Here is a 13044-nt window from a genome sequence, read left to right as displayed (position 1 = left end):
TTTGGGATGACAACATGATTGAGTTGAAGTTCAGGGAAACATGATTGGTTGGAATTTTGGTAATGGGGGCTAGCAATGACACCCTCTCTTCTTTTCTCAAGATACTAAGAAGTACTCATTGTCCGAGTCCAAGTGTCAGGTAGCAGCCCAGATTTTTGGACAGGAAACCAGACATCCTTGAAGGATAGCTCGGTGGTATAAAGATATTAGGTCTGACTTCCTTTGTGTTCACACACATCCCCCAGGTTCAGTTAAATTCCTTGAGGCAAGAATAGATCAGTAGTTAGCAGATTTCTAAAATTAACCCATTATAGGCCAGCTGAGTTCTGAACTAAATTCAGAGACAAATAACCATGACTTAAGTAATAACAGAGCAAAAGTGATTACAAGACGAAATCAATTAATTATAAATAGAATCAATAAATAAATGATACAGGATAAGTCTTAATCTTCTTAACATTTAAAGTCTTTTATAACCTATCCCACCTTTTCAGTCTTCTTACATCTTGTTGTTGTTCAGTCATGCCCAACTCTTCATGACCTCATTTGCGGTTTTCTTGGCAAAGATACTGGAGTGGTTTGCCATTTCCTTCTCCAGCTCATTTTACAGATGAGGAAGCTGAAAAAAAAAAACCCAAAAAACAGGGTTAAGTCACACAGCTAGTAAGTGTCTAAATTGTGCCACTTAGCTGCCCGTTTATACCTTAAACTTCTTTCTTCCCTCTTTGATCCAGTGACACTGGCTTCCTAGCTAGAAGAAAACACTTCATCTTCCTTCTCCAGGCATTTTTACTGGCTGTTCCTCATACCTAGAAGACTCTCCTTCCTCATCTCTGCCTCCTCCCTTCCCTGGTTTCCATTAAGTCCCGCTAAAATCCCATCTTCTACATGAAGGCCGATCTCTATCCCTTTTTTAATTTTAATGCCTTCCCTCCATTGATTATCTCCAATTTATCCTGCACATAGCTTGTTTGTGCATAGTTGTTTTCAAATTGACTTCCCTATTAGACAATGAGACACTTGAGAGTATGGATTGTCTTTAGCCTTTCTTTGTGCCCCCAGTACTTAGCATAATGCAGGGGTGGGGAACCTGTGGCCTCGAGGCCACATGTGGCCCTCTAGGTCCTCAAGTGTTTCGACTGAATTCAAACTTGACAGGATGAATCCTCTTATAAAAGGATTTGTTCTGTAAAACTAGGACTCAGTCAAAAAGACCTAGAAAGCTACATGTGGCCTGGATGCCGCATGTTCCCCACCCCTGGCATAGTGCCTTGTACGTAGCAGGTATTTAATACATATTTATTGACTGACTAATGGAGATGAGCTAAGTTCTATAATTTACAGAATTAGAGAGTTGTCTGAGAGCCTTGATTTAGTTATTGTATGGCCTGTTGTTAAAGATCTGATATTTGTCAGAAGTAGAACTTAAAGCTAGTTCTTTCTGACTCTGAAATCAGTGCTTGAACCATAATAACACGATGCTTCTCAATATATATCATCTCAGAAGTATATGATCAGAAAACAAGGTGAACTAGTTATTATTAAGAGTAAGGGGGAGTAGACTGACAGTCAGAATGCCTCACTCTTCCCATAGAATGTAAAATGACCTGGGGCAAGGCATCAGATATACTAAGTAAAGCCACTATGAAATATTTATAAGAGAATTTGGACAAGAGTCACACAAGAGAAAGAAGAAATGGGTTTTGATCTGTGCTATTGGAGGGAGTGCCTATATCTGATAGTAAATAGTGGTTGTAAAGGATTATGAAACCATATACATTCTCAAAAGCCCTATATTTTATTACATGCAATAAATTATTGTGATTTCACTTTTTAGGAATTTCCTAGTTTGGAAACTCCCTTTACCAATGCAATTCAGCAAGTATTCTTCAATTTATAGTCTTAAAAAGTTGTCTCACTCCTAGATGGGTGAGAATGGCACTGAGAGAATAAGTAACTAGCCCAGGGGCACATAATCAATGTGTTATAATATATGCGGAATTTGCATCCAGGTCTTCTATACATTGGGGCCAACACACTATTAAGCTATGCAGCCCCATTGTTGTTATCCATTATTAACAACAAGGCATAGTGGAAGGAGCAACATTATTATTAGCTAGGAGATTTGGGATTCAGTCACTATCAATAACTTTCTAGCTGTATGTGATCTTGAGTCAGTTTTCTCATCTATCAAATAAAATTAATGCCTTACTTATTTAAAGACTGGAAAACTGGACTGAGATCTCTTCCAGTTTTAAGATATGTGATTCTAAAATTATCTCTATTACATGTTGAACGTAAATACCACTTAAGTTTTATTAACATTATCATCCACTCTACTTGTCTCTTATCAATCTAATTGCAACCTCAGTTTTTATAACCAGAACACTAAAGTTATACCTGCATAGATAAGCTGAGACTAGTAAAAAAAATACAAACAAGTACTTAATTAGATCTATGATCTCACTGTTGAGGGTACTTCCTTGACCAGTATACATTACAGCCCTTCCACACCTTTCCATCCTGTGTGATTTTGATGTTTGCCCTTCTATAAATCGTCCAGAAAGGAACCACCTATTGAGATGGAGGCTTTTTGCTGGATCTTTCATTAGTTTGAGATTACCAGTATAGCAGCATTCCAACTGCCTGCCATTATCACTCATTCTTGTTACAAAAAACAATCAAGCCAGCTGTTTGAATGACTTGACTGGTTGGGTCAAAATTCTCAACACAGTTTGTATGCCTAGAAGTAAGTTTAATTATTTCCCTGTCTCCAAGGAAGGCATGTATTGCAGAAAAAATTTAAAGTCAAAATGGGGAAAGAGAAAAGGATGAAGGAAGGTGCATAGTTGGAGTAGATTTTGGGTTCTGGAACATTTTTATTTTTATTGTAATATGGGTTCAAAAAACACACTCTCTGAAGTAAAATATACAATAACAAGTTTTGGCTTGTTCATGTTCCTTCTATTGGGAAATATAATTGAAAGTTGACTTTCTTTTTGCCACACAGTTATCCTGTTTTTTAAAATGTTATTCGTCTAACCATATATCTATAAATGTATCTGTCTTTGTATCTATCTCTGTATATGGCTGTATATGTCTATGAACACACACATATGTTGTGTATAATATATATATATACATATATAAAACATATATTATACACACACACATATGTTTATATAGAGAAGCAATCATCTTGCTATCTTTGTTACTTGGGGATTTTTCTTTCAGGCCCAGAGAAACTGTAATTTAAACATGAAAAATATGCTTAAATTCCATGTATAATAGATGAACTTAAAACAGCCCATTTACTACATTCCCTGAGTACAATGAAAATAGCTGCCCTGTTTTGACTTACTCTAGCACACCCATTCATTTTTATGTATGACACTGTATTATTCCGAAGAACCAAGTGCATAAATTGTTCCCTAGCTTACTCACCTAGCAGGAATATTTGAGGGTTTGAGTGCTTTGATGAATTTGAGACTGTAACTTATTTATGACCAAATGGGGATCTAGGAGGCTTTAAATTGAAAGTCCATGACAGAGCCAATATGCAGACAATAGATTAGAATCCTACTGGAGAATCTGAGACATCCTAATAAATTATCTGGAAATTTAGAGTTTTAAGAAAGAGTTTGCTTACTCTCATTGTTTCAAGCTCTGTCTTAGCACTTTCTGTGAATTATTACTTTTTGCATATTAGTAAGAACTCTGACATTTCAAAATTGTTTCTGTGATAGCTGAAATTCTTAATGGAAATGGCTGGAAATAGAAGATTTTGGACAGTGAATACAAATTGAAAGGAAAAGAATTGTTTTGCTTCCTGGGAAATTCTTGAATACTCAAGTTGGAAGTAGCAATAGAAAACAGAGGAAACAGATTTAATTGTAGTAAATATGGCTTTTGCCTCTCCACAAGAGCATCTCCCTTGCATGAGCACTAGAGCCTCAAAGACAGCTGGGTGATCAAGTAATGCCCATATGCTTCCCAAGGGCAGTCTCATGTAAGCCACCAGGTGGTGCTACAAGTCCATGCTGCTAGCCTAAAGTCCTTTGCACAAGCATAACTGCAGTTGCAGAACCTTGATTGAGGCCACACAAGTATCCTTTTGTGGGGTCCTTGACTCACAGCATTTCCCTGACTTACCCAGGTTCTATGTCATCTTGTTTAGTCTATGGAGTAAACCATGAAGTTCCTCATAACTAATTTGGATCCTACTCCATTCCTATTAACACTCTAATCTTGTTCCCAGAATGACCAAGAAGCTATACATATTGCCATTACAGATTAGAGTATATTTACTGAATTGAATAGAAAGGGTATAGTAAAACTTCCAAGTGGCTTAGACACTCCTACAAAGGTCTGAAATTTCAATTTCTCAGTAGCTGCAGCTCAGGTGTCCTGGCTTCAAGGCAAAGGACTTTAGTCTCAGAAATCTGTAAAGACTGTAGATCAGGGCTTGATTTACTGTTTTATTGATTGTCTAGATTTAAGAAACTGATAAAGAAAATGTAAATAATTTAGATTAAACTTTAAAATATGTCTTGCCTTTTCAGAGAGCTGGTTGTTAAACATTTACTAGCAGATTCCTGATTCAGCTGCTCCTAATGAGATCTAAGTTTTCAATTTCACTTTCACCAAGAGAACAGCCTCTCTTGAAGGACATTTACAGGAAGGGTTATCAAATGATTCCCTTAATATCAAAGTGACAAAAATGAGAAGGGAAGAGTCTCATCACATTGAGGATTGTGGAATCTTCCCAACTCCTTTAGGGATAGCATTCACTTCCTGGCTGATTGTCAAAAAGAACTTGGACTCTAATTGTCACCACAGATTGTCTCTGACATTTCTGATGCCAAGATTTACTCTTCCCTGTGGCCTAAAGCCTCCAATCAACTCAAACGATGCTGCAGTTTCAATGTCCGTGCTTAGTCACAGGCATTTTTTTTTCTATTTATTTTCCTTGGGCTGCTTCTGATGTGTTTTTTGTAAACAACTGTTTTACTCCTACCCTCAAAACATGATATTAAATAACTTTTTGCAACTTCCTTTATATTAGAAGTCACATTTTAAGCTTAACTTGGCATATGGTGTCTATGAGGATGAGAAGAAGAGGAGATGCATGGGGGAACTGATTGTACAAAGGGCAGAAGAGAAAAATGGAATGTTGTCTATGGGGAACAGGTAGTCCAAGGCAGTTTAACTGGAAACAGAATCCATGAAAGAGAGAAATGCAAAATAACACTGTAAGGACAGGTAGAAGTTAGATTATATAGAGTTTTAAGTACCACACAGAAGATTTTGTATAGTATCTTAAAGGCAATAGGGAGTCCTTGACCATTTCTGAGTAAGGAAATGACATTGTTAGATAAGTGTTTTAGGAAAATCAGCTTTGCAACTATGTAGAGGATAGATTGAATAGAGAGAATAAGAAACAGGGAAATTAACTAATTAATTAAGAATCTTTCACAGTAGTCCAAGAGAAAAATGTTGAGTAGCTGAATTGGTTGGGGGAGGGGCTATCCAAGTACAGATAGAGGTGAGAGAAGTTATAGAGTTAAAATTGGCACAACTTGTTAATAAGGAGTAATTAACTAAGTAACTTGTTCATTGAAGAGTGACTTGGTAATTATACATGAGGTTGAGGGAGAGGGAAGAATCGAGGAAGACTTTTGAGTTGAGACCATGGATGGCTAGAAACGTGACGGTGCAATCAGAAACAGGGAAGTGTGGAGGACAGTCTTTGGTGGAAAGATGTGGAGGAGATGATGTTTTGGACAAGTTGATTCTGAGATATCTACTTATGAAACAGATGTAAGAAAGATGATGTCTCAGCAAAGGATACCAATGGTCAGATAGGAAAAGAACCAGTAGAGAGTAGTGGCATGAAGGGGAAACAGAGCATGAAGGAGGAAAGGATGGTTGATAGTGTCAAAATCAGCTGAGAGATTAAAAACTGAGAAATGAAGACTGAGAAATACTCATTGGATTTTGCAGTAAGAAATTCATTGGTAATCTTGGAGAGAGAAGTGTATTCCAGTTGTGAAATCAGGAATCAGATTGTAAGAGATTTAGAAGAGAAGGAGGTGAAAAAAATTAAATACCAAAGGTAAAAGACCCCTTTCAGGTATATGGCTGTGAAAGGGAGAGGTACCCTAGGAAAAGAGCTTTAGGAAATGACAGGGTTAAGTTAAAGGTTTTGAAAAAAAAATGTTTTGTTTTGTAGGCTGAGAGAAACTTGGGTATGTTTATGGGTATTATGGAATAAATCTGGTGGATATGAAGACAATGGTGGTTTTAAAAAAAGAAGGGATTAAATGAAGGGACAAACTCTTGGAAGAATAGGCTATACTGACCTGTTCCTCACACACGATTCTTTATCTCCTGTCTCTGTTCCTTTGCACTAAATGTCTACCATTCCTGGAATGTTCTCCCTCCCCTTTGCCTCTTGGATTATTTTGACTCAACTCAAACCCTACCTTCTATAGGAGGTCTTTCCTGATCTTCCCCCAGCTACTAGTGCCTTCCTCTCTGAGATTACCTTCTTCCTACTGTGTATATGTCTTGTATGTACTTATTTATGTATTGCCTCTCCTATTAGAATATCAATTTCTTGAGTGCAGGGATCATTTTTACCTCTGTCTCCCCAGAGTTCACCATAGTACTCAGCATATCAATCAACTAATAACATTTAGTAAGCACTAACTATGTCACAGGCATGGTGTTAAATTATACTCAATTTATGTCAGTTGACTGGCTGTCTGAGATGGGAGAGGATCAGTTCAAGATTACAATTGTGTTGGTCTTGCCAAGAGAAAGGACAATGTAAAAAGAAAAACAAACAGAAACTGAATCAAAGGGGACAAGAATGGGGAATTATGCATAGATATTTGGAGGCTTGGATTGGAGAGAAGAGAGTGCTTATGCATGGCCTCTATTTTTACAGTAAGGTAGAAAGTGAGGTCCTTTATGGAAGACATGGGAGGTGGAAGAGGTGATCTAGGAGGTCTGAGAAGAAAAACTAGCTTACTGTGGAGAGTGTGATAGAGACTTAATCAAGGAAGAATAAAAATGTTGCTGGGCAGCAGTGAGAACCCGGTTGAGATTAGATAACATAAATGCACATTGAACCCAGTCCATAAAATATCATGGTTTGTACCAATTGCCTTCAGCAGGACTTGAGTAGGAGCAGAGAAAAACTGATGGTAAGGGATAGCCTAGAGTTGGAATTTGGCAGTGTAAGAATGATGATGAAAGATGGAGGGAATGGATTTAAGGCTAGCCAATACTAAATGGTTTAACTGGTCAAGCCTAGAATCAAGAGAATGAAAGGAGGGAGGAAAATGAGACTGGAACAGGATAGAGAAGAATGGAAAGATGAGAACTGGGTAGATCTGATGAGTATGAAAAATAGTTTTAGGAGGTATTAGGCAGAGGGAGACATTGAAAGAGAGGAAGCTGTGGTTAGAAAGGAATTTTAGAGTTCAATATGATATGAAATGAATAAATAAAAGAAAAGGCATTTATTTAGTGCCTACTATGTGCCAAGAGTTGTGGTTTTAGGAGTAGGGACTAGAAACAGTGAATACAAAAGTGAGACAGTCTCTATCAATAAGAGCTTACATTCTAATAGGGAGAAACACATATAGGGGAATGGTGAGCAGGAGAGGGAATTTTGGTCTAGGGAGTCATAGGGATTGTGAGTGGATACATGAGACAATGTGTTAATTATCTTGGCCTTTCCAGTAGCAATGATAATGGTTTGATTATTGTTCTCAAATCTAAAGGCAGAAAATATGTTAGGACAGAAGAAGAAGAAATGGGGCAGGGCAAATGGATCTTTCTGAGAAGACTTTCTCTTGCCAAGGTCACCTGCCAGATGCTGAAATGGCTAAATTGTGAAGTTTGGCTCAAACAGAAGCTATTGCATTAAGTGAGATAGTGGGAAATAAGACTGAAAAGGCAGGTTGTGGTCAAATGTTAGAATGTCTTTATTGCCAACTTAAGAAATTTATACTCCATTCATCAGGCAATGGGGAATCATTGAAGCTTTTGGGTTGTGAGAGATTTGTGTAACTTGATCAGATCTGTCTATCAATAATATTAATCTGGTGGGAAGACTGGTAATGAGCTTCTTCTAATAATGTAGACAAGAAGTAATAAGAACCTGATTGTTGTTGTTTTTCATCTTAGCTTCTCAAAGAGGACCAATGACATCAGGAGGGTGATGTCTTGACTTGACAAGTGAATTGAATTTAAGTGAAGCAGAGTTATGCAAAAACCATCAGCCTCACTCTCTCCTCTGGAGTCATTGAGGCCCGGTGGCAAGACATAGGTCAGGATGACTGGCAATGGCCCTGAATGCAGGATGAGAACCTGAAGTAGTATGGTGGCAGCAGGAATGGAGAGAAGATGGATGGCAGAGATGTTGGAAAAGAGAAAAATAGACAGAACATAGTGATTGACTGGACTAGGGTGCAGAGAACACAAGGAAATCAAGGACAGCAATGAGGATCTGAGCCTCTGTAACTGGAAGAATACTGGTATTTTTTAAAAAAATTATTTATCTTTTAAGGAATTAAAAAGAAGGATTAGGGTTTTTGGGGAAGCCAATGGGTTCAAGTTTGGACATGTGGAGCTTGGGTTCAAGGCAGGCCATTCAAGTGAAGACAACTGGGATGGGTTTAACTGAAGCTTGGGATAGACAGGGATTGGAAATAAAATTGGGGAGTCACCATTAAATGCTCTAATACAAGAAAAACTTTGCTCTCATTAGAGTTTGAAACATCTGGTGTGGAGGTGTGGAAATTCCCTTCACTAGCAGGGAGATGACAAGTTGGGCCACATCCTGTCTGTCTTAGTAGAAACTCTATTTGTCCTAGGAAGTTGTCTCAAGCACATGGAGCTTAATTGATTTGGCTAAGGCACCAAAATGTTATGTGACTTGCCCAGCATTACACGACTAGCAGTTGTCACAGATGGGGTGGGATTTGAATCTAGGTCATTATGATTGTAAGCCCAGCACTCCATCCACTATGCAAAGCAGCCTTAGACATCTAGCTAGCAGAATGAGTAAAAACGGCTTTGTAAACTCTGAAGTGCCATATAAAGGTATTTAGTGTTAAAAGAAACAGGGATAGGATGAAAGCTTCAGGGGTAGCAGAGCCACAGGAAGGATTTGGGGTTGTTGTTGTTTGTGGTTGTTTTGTCTTTTTTAAAAGGAAACATTGGCATGTTTGTACACACAGGGAAATGATCCAGTACAGAATAGATTAAAGAATTTGAGAGTAGGGATAATTGAAAGAGAAAGGTCTCTGAGGAGGTGGGAGGGGATTGGCTCAAGATACAAGTAGAATAATTAGTCTTGAAAAGGGATGACACTCTTTTAGACTGAGATAAGAAGGAAATAGGAGCAGCTGAGTTAAGGCAAATTGGGGGTTTGCATTTGATAGCCTTTATTTTCAGCCATTCTGGTTTAAACTTGAGTAACCAACTTACCCCTGCAATGCATGCCAGGCTAGAAGTAGTAGATGCATCTTAATTATTTTAGATAGGACCTTATAGTTCTCTGTGTTCTTAATTACATGTTGTTATTAATGTTGTTCAGTCATTTCAGTCATATTCAATTCTTTGTGACCCCATTTGGGGTTTTCTTGGCTTGGCAAAGATACTGGAGTGGTTTGCCATTTCCTTCTCCAGCTCATTTTACAGACAAAAAAAACTGAGGCAAAAAGTATTAAGTGACTTGCTCAGAGTCATACAGCTAGCAAGTGTCTGAGGCCAGATTTGACCTTAGGTCTTCATGACTCTAGGCTCAGCCCTCTAACCAGTTCACCATCTAGCTGTCCATTCTTAATTATGTGCTTTCTTGAATTTCATTCATTCTTTTGCTCTTTCAACAAATGCTTAAGGAATACCTGTGATGTGCAATACACTGTGCTTTAGACAATTTGAAGTAGTACCAGAGCAAGGAATTTATTGAACCACTCAGTGTTTGAAAATTGCATTTCCCATGCGTTACTAAGGGAAATATGGAAACTTTGAGCTTTCCTCATCTAACACCTGTTACAACATCACACACACAATCTATATGTCACAGAAAGCAGAATTTCTGGTATTAACATATGTGCATTTATAAAAGAACAACATTAAAAATATTCTCTATGGTGTCCTTCAACTGTTCTCCTCTAGTTGGATAATGTAAATATGCCAAACACACAGATGGATCTGCTGTCAATTTGTTTTGTATCATTAAAGGGCCTTTGTTTTTTATTGTTGGCTTTTAAGATTAGCTTAGGTTTTGGATCATAGGATCATTGATTTAGAATGGGAAGGGACCAGAGGCCATTTCAGCTATCCTACTCATTTTATAGGTGAAGAAATGGAGAAGTTAGGTTACTTGTCCAAGATCACAGATGTAATAAGTGTAGGGAGAAAGGTTTGAAACTATGTCTTCTGAATCCTAAGTCACAGCTTTTTCCACTTTCACACAGCCTCCTCAGACATAATAACAATAGCTTACATTTATATAGTGCATGCTATGCTTCAGATACTGTGCTAAGCACTTTACAATTCTTACCTCATTTGAGCCTTACAACAACCACACTAGTAGGGAGGTGCTATTATTATCCCCATCATTTGAGTCAAGGAGAAGTTAAGTGACTTGCCCAGGATCCTATAGCTAGTAAATATATGGGATCAGAATTGAACTCAGGTTTTCTTGACTCTAGGCCTGATGCTCTATCCACTGTGGCACCTAGCTGCCCAGTGTATCATTTTTAATGGATAAGAGGATAAAGTTGTATATTCTAGAATGGTCTCCATTGTTTCCTAAATTCATGATGATTCTCAGCTGCATTTTTAAACTCTCTTGCTGAATTGTTCTCACTATTAAAGATACTTTATGAGATTGTTTTCTACTGAATTCAGAACTTGCTCTCCCCAGGCAGCCTCAGGTGAGTGACATCATCTTTAACCCCATGTGGCAATCCGTGAAGCACCTTTGAGATGTCCAGGGAAGACAGGAATACCTAGAAATCAAATGACTTCCTCAAGATCATCCAACTTTTGTATGGTTATGTACAATGCTTTGTTGTGAGGGCAGGCAACATGGACTCCAAGCAGATGCAGCAGATCCGGATGTCCCTCTGTAGGAAGGCTGTAGTGTTAATGGGAAAAAACAAAACAAAACAAAACAAAACAAAAAATACCATGATCCACAAAGCCATTCATGGGCATGTGGAGAATAACCATGCTCTGGAGAAACTGCTGCCTCATATCTGGGGGAATGTGGGATTTGTATTCACCAAGGAAGACCTGACTGAGCTTAGGGATATGTTTCTGGCCAATAAGGTGCCAGCTACCACCTGTTCTGGTGCCATCACCCCATGTGATGTCACTGTGCCAGCCCAGAACACTGGTCTGGGTCCCAAGAAGACTTCCTTCTTCCGGGCTTTGGGTATGAGCAAGATTTCCAGGGGCACTATCAAAATCTTGAGTGATGTGCACGGATTAACACCGGTGACAAGGTGGGCACCAGTGAATCCACACTGTTGAACACGCTGAACATCCCCCTGTCTTTGGGCTAACAATTCTGTAAGTGTTTGACAATAGTAGCATCTACAACCTTGAAGTGCTGGGAAACTTTGCACTTTTGATTCTTAGAGGGTCTTCGCAATGTTGCCAGTGTCTGGAGGTGAGTTACCTAACTAACTATTTAATTAGTACACCACTCTATCATCAATGGGTACAAGCATGTCTTGACTCTATCTGTGAGGACTAAGTAAACTTTCCCACTTGCTGAAAAGGTTAAGGTCTTCCTGGCTGATCTTTCGGCATATGCAGTGGCTGCTTCTGCAGTGGCTGCTCTAGTTGCTGCTGTGCCTACTTCTGCCACTACAGCTAAGGTGGAAACCAAAGAAGAGTTGGGGGAGTCTGAAAAAGATGAGATTTGGTCTGTTTGATTAGTTCATAGGAAACAATTATTTCAGTCAGTTTATTTGTGAAACAAAGAAACAAAAGTGCTCATTTATCTCTGAAAGAAAGAGAAGAACTAGTTATTATCCCTGGCAGACTTCTAACATAGGACACTGTTATATACACATACATCATAAATTAGTATGAGCAATAACTTATTTGTACTTCTTTGATGAATTTATTAATATGGTATATAATTACTCTGCTGGAATTTTATTCATCTAATAGACTATAAAGTCCTTGAGGACAAGAATCATGCCTATCTAAGCCTATAACCTCCCTCAACCTATAGCAAGTGGTAGGAATTTAATAAATGTATATTGTATTTAGAGTTAGAATATGCTATTAGGCTGGTCAGTAACCCATTCTGCAAGACTGTGCCGCTGCTTTTGTTGCCATTAGGTCAAGTTTTCCCTAAGGTTCCTCTCTCTATCTTTTGGCTTTTCTTTGTCCTCATATTCACCTCAGAAAGGGGGAAGGGTTGCCATGGATAGTGGTAAGCCAGATGGTACAAAGGCAAGGTAGAGACAATTGCACTATTGAATAAGAGGAGTAGAACATAAACCCTTTTTGAGCCCTGTCGATATGTGGCCAGGTGAGGTGTAGGTTAATACTTATAATTTCATGGCATGAGTGCTGTGTGGGAAATTAATATAAACATGACATCATTGATATAGACCCAGTGTCAGAGCCAGCAGCGACTCTTTCCATGAAGACACAAAAAAATCTGGCCAGAACAGAATAATGCTTATTAGCCGCAGGGGAAATACCAGGGGACTGGAGAGAAATGGAGAGAGGTGATGGAGATCATGATCAGTAAGCTACTGAGAAGAGAGAAACAGAGAGACCCTTTGCCATTTGCACACAAAGGCAGAAATCTGATATCCAGTAGCTCACATGAGTGACCCAGAGAACCACTTCTGGGTTGTTCAATATGGTTGTTAGGCCCATTAAGGTTGAGTAATGGCAATTAGTCTGGAGGCAAATTAGAAAAACAGCTACTGAGCTGATTATGAAGCTAGTGAAGGAGCTGGAAAGAAAAGTAGTTTCTCTGAATTCCAC

General features: G+C 38.5%; 1 pseudogene; it reads left to right on the top strand.

The window, feature by feature from the left end:
* The first annotated feature begins 11013 nt into the window (after positions 1-11013).
* On the top strand, positions 11014-11973 carry LOC114047807 (annotated as a pseudogene).
* Positions 11974-13044: the final 1071 nt, after the last annotated feature.

This window comes from Vombatus ursinus, unplaced genomic scaffold, assembly GCF_900497805.2.
Source record: "Vombatus ursinus unplaced genomic scaffold, bare-nosed wombat genome assembly UNPS02014791.1, whole genome shotgun sequence".
Lineage (NCBI taxonomy): Eukaryota > Metazoa > Chordata > Mammalia > Diprotodontia > Vombatidae > Vombatus > Vombatus ursinus.
Note: the sequence above shows the minus strand (reverse complement) of the source record. Positions and strands in the feature narration are given on the sequence as shown.